Raw genomic sequence first — 4348 nt, 5'->3', positions numbered from 1 at the left:
AAAAGTGGCCCATTTGCCATGTGGCCTACCACAAGTGCATTCATAGAGAGCTCTAGGATCCACCGAAGAGTGCAACCAATCAAAATCCGGTCCATTTAACTCAATGGCCTTAGCTCTGTATTTTTCTTGTCCAATGTGTGTATATGTATATGATTGTGTGAACATTTGCAAAATAAGTAAAATGAAAATTCTACAAAATTGGAAAATCAGCATCTAGCAATTACCAAGCATGAAGTCGCTTCTTCTGTGTTTAGTGAAGTAATATCTTCATGATTTGAGCCTCTATGAGTATGTACCCATGCCTCAATATCAGATATTTCTCTTCCGAGTTTCTTGGACTACATTTGAATGTATATGAAATTAGTTGTCTATTTCCTACAAAAGAGTATCTCATAGAAAATCAGCAAGGTGAACACTAACCCATCTTCTGTCGTATTGTTGCGATAGAGTTGGATCCTCCTTTGTGAGGTTTAAATTTACGACTGAGATGATTTGCACGATTTTTCTCTAACTTCTTCTTGAATTCAGGACTGCTCCATTCCGTGGCCAAAACTTCCCAGCATTCTAGTATGCACCAAGGAGGACGTCCATTGTCATTCCACCCTTTGTACATCCAACTACGGTCTTCTATTGACATGGCTAGTTATTGTAGCAATAATAAACCCCTGTTCAATATCTAAAACCCTGAGCAAACCCATAGATAACAATTTGTGCTACTAAAAAATTAATAGTTTAGTACCAATGTATGGAAGAGATGTGAAAAGATAAATCTGCTTCTCACCTTCAAGCTTCTCTTGCACAGCAGCATAGATGTAGATCCCTGCCTTCTTTATCGCATTTGAGTCTTCCTTACAAAGCCAAGATCTTCTCCTCCTACTTCAAACTGAAGTTTGAATAATGGAAAGGCAAAGTATATTAGTTCCAGATCTGAATGACTAATATTCAGAGCGGATAATGGTCTAAATTAGCGTGTAGAGACTATGAGCAGACAACTAGTAGTGCAGTAATATTTTGTATCACAAACAAGAAATCAAGCGCATAGTTATTGAATCTGAATAAATGTGAAATGGTATATTTCTCTAGTCCATCAAGCGGAATTATTAGTTTGCACCATAACTTACATATTTCCTAGTTAAAATTCAGTAGCTTATAACTCACTAGCCAGTCTACCTGAATTTCTATTTTTTTGGAAATGACCAAAGATTAGTTCAGGACCAAACAAATTTAGCAATTACAATAGTCTCTGCACCACTCAAGTCAATTAAACAGTTCCTGATTGTTTTCAGGAAGTATAAGAAATGCAAAACACAACATAAAGGCTGCAGGTGCATCACACGTGAGCAATATATACATCTTAATTGTTGGTTAAATCCATGTAGTAGATTCGTATCTCACTTTGAGCCATTATTCAGTAGCACGAAAGAAATAGGAAGCACATCTCCTTGTCAGTAACACAACAGCACGCAGCAGGGGTATTGCCAATTCCTACCTTCTTGCCAACACAACGACAGGCCACTGGCACCTCCGCAGGACAACGGCAGGCCACCAGCACCTTCGCAGGGCAACGGCAGGCCACCAGCACCTCTACAGGTTCTCCTTGCCTCCACTGCAGGCCCTTCTTTCATCCAAATCAGCACCTCCTGCGCCTCCTGCAGCACCCTAGAAGGTTCTCCTCGCCTCCTCCGTAGGTCCTTCTTGCCACCTCGGCAGCCCACTTGGGTCACAAAATTGGGATGGGGGCAAAGGAATAGCTAGGGCTGGGTGGTGCTAGGCTTGGGGTGCTTGCAGATCCAGCGAGGGCAGTGGATTTGGGAGGCACCCCATTGGATGGGTTGGGGCAGCAGTAGGAAGCTTTGGTGGTGGCGCACTAGATTGGGGTGGCGGGAGAGCTTTGGGGCAGCAATGGGAGAAGATTTGGTGCGCGAGAGAGAAGATTGGTGGCGGTGGCGGTGGCGGGGGCTATTCGGTGAGAGACCATTATAGGAAGTGGGCTTCGACGGAATGCCATCCCGCAACGGGGCTTCGTCAGGATACCATTATCAAGTGCGACACAACCGCTAGGATGCCATCCGAGAGAATTTAGAGCATTTTATTCCCCTTCTACCCCTCCCTTCTCTCTTTTCCTTTCACGGTCGCGATTGGGAGCACCAGGTGTGGTGGCCGCAGCACCGCCATTCCTGGCGCCGTTCCTGAGCGCCACCGCTGCAGTTGACCCCGGTGTGGGTGATCTCGAAGATCTCCAGGTGGGTGTATCCGAGCGTGCACAGGTGCGTCACGTAGTCGGTGGGCTGGATGTCGTATACGAGGCCTGGGTCGACGGCGCGTGCCGGGCTCACGTGCCCCGTGCCCATGGCGAACACGCCGGCGCGCCCGCCGTCGCCTCCGCCGTCCATGATCGCCTTCCCCTGCCGGTCGGTTATCTCGGCCATGGTCATGATCGCGGACCGGACCATCGCCGGGCTTCAAGACGGGTGCACGGACCGGATCAGCGCCGCGATGCCGCTCACGTGAGGCGCCGCCATCGACGTCCCCGAGAGCACGGTGAAGTTGGACCAGCGGGCGTCGCTCTCCAGCCCCGACGGGCCCAGGTTCCCGGCCCACGCCGCGATGATGTTCACCCCGGGGGCGACCACGTCGGGCTTCAGCACCGACGGGTTCGTCAGGCTCGGCCCACGCGCGGAGAACACGGCCACCGCCGGAGCGCGCGCGCCCGATCCGCGTGCCGCCGAAGACTATCCTCGCCACTGGCCGCGGCGTCGATCTGATGTATTTCTTTAGCTCCACGGCCTCCCGGTACCCGATGAGCGTCGCTGGCAGGACATGGACGTCGATGGAGTCCTCCTGCCGGTTTATCTCGGAGTTGGCGAGCACCATGGCTACGCCGCCTGCTTCTTTTACTGCCTCGCCTTTATCGGCGCGGCCCGTGATGCCGTGGTGCCACGGCCGTACCCGGACCGCGCCCACGCGCTGGTGGGGCAGAAGTTGAGCCCCATGAAGTGGTATGAGTAGGTGGTGTGGAGCTCCACCCACCGGTCGGCGCGCACCGACGCGACGCCCGGGAGCGCACGCAGCGTCGTGGCCTCGCCGTCCGCGAGCTGCGCCGCGAAGCCGTCGAACACGGTGTGGTAGGAGTAGAGGAGGCGCGAGGAGGGGCGCTTTTCCTGCTCCCACGCCATGGACCTCTCGAGGAAGGAGAGGTGCCAGTCGACCTTGGACTTGGAGGCGGAGAGCATGGCCACGCCGCTATCGCCCTCGTCGTGCAGGTGCAGCTGCACGATGTAGGTCTGCATCGTCTCCGCGGCGGCACCGAGGACGACCGCCGGAAAGAGCAGCAGCCAGAACAACAAGTGGCAGACTAGTAACACCCTGGTGACATACATTGCAGCTGCCAGCTAATCTGGTTTGAGAAGGGAGGGGTAGAAGGGGAATAAAAGGCTCCAAATTCCCTCGGATGGCATTCTAGCAGTTGTGTCGTACTTGATAATGGCATCCTGGCGAAGCCCCGTTGCGGGATGGCATTCCATCGAAACCCACTTCCCATAATGGTCTCTCACCGAATAGCTCCGGTGGCGGCGGGAGAAGGGCAGCGCCTGGAGAAAGATTGGCATGAGACGGTGGCGGTATGCTGCGGGGAGTGGAAAAATTTTGGTGCCATCATGTTAGCGCCATGTTGGGTCAATGTCCCTAGGAATTATGTCCATGTCGTAGGGAAAGGTGCCAGCATGGCAAGGGAGACGTCTCTTCCTCAGAATCAGCCCCGACCAAAATGTGCAATCCTAGGGAAAGCCAAGTTTCCCTACGGTTTTGTCACCCAACTCTAGGGAAACATATCTTTCCCTAGGACGATCAAAACACCGTAGGGAACTTTAAAAACTGTAGGGAAACTCGTCGATTCTAGTAGTGAGAGTTGAAACCCAGCAGAAGCAATCAAGGTTCAGGCACGTGAGTAGCTGTTTTTCAAGCACTCCTATCTAAGACTAAGTCTTTGGGTATATTCCATCATTTCAAGTCTCATTTTATTGTCTCTACCCAAGTCAACTTCGGTCTTTCTCTGCCTCTCTTCATGTTACTATCCTGACTTAGGATTCCACTACGCACGGTGATTCTAGAGGTCTCCGTTCGACATGTCCAAACCATCTCAACCGGTGTTGGACAAGCTTTTCTTCAATTGGTGCTACCCCTAATCTATCACGTATATCATCGTTCTGAACTCGACCCCTTCTTGTATGACCGCAAATCCAATGCAACATACATATTTCCGCAACACTTATCTGTTGAACATGTTGTCTTTTCGTAGGCCAATATTCTGCACCATACAACATAGCAGGTCTAATGGCCGTCCTATAAA

General features: G+C 51.3%; 1 pseudogene; it reads right to left on the bottom strand.

Moving 5' to 3' along the window:
• Positions 1-2126: 2126 nt before the first annotated feature.
• On the bottom strand, positions 2127-3380 carry LOC136469339 (subtilisin-like protease SBT1.2; annotated as a pseudogene).
• Positions 3381-4348: the final 968 nt, after the last annotated feature.

This window comes from Miscanthus floridulus, chromosome 8 (genome assembly GCF_019320115.1).
Source record: "Miscanthus floridulus cultivar M001 chromosome 8, ASM1932011v1, whole genome shotgun sequence".
Lineage (NCBI taxonomy): Eukaryota > Viridiplantae > Streptophyta > Magnoliopsida > Poales > Poaceae > Miscanthus > Miscanthus floridulus.
The sequence above is the reverse complement of the archived record's forward strand: the minus strand, read 5'-3'. Positions and strand labels throughout refer to the sequence as shown.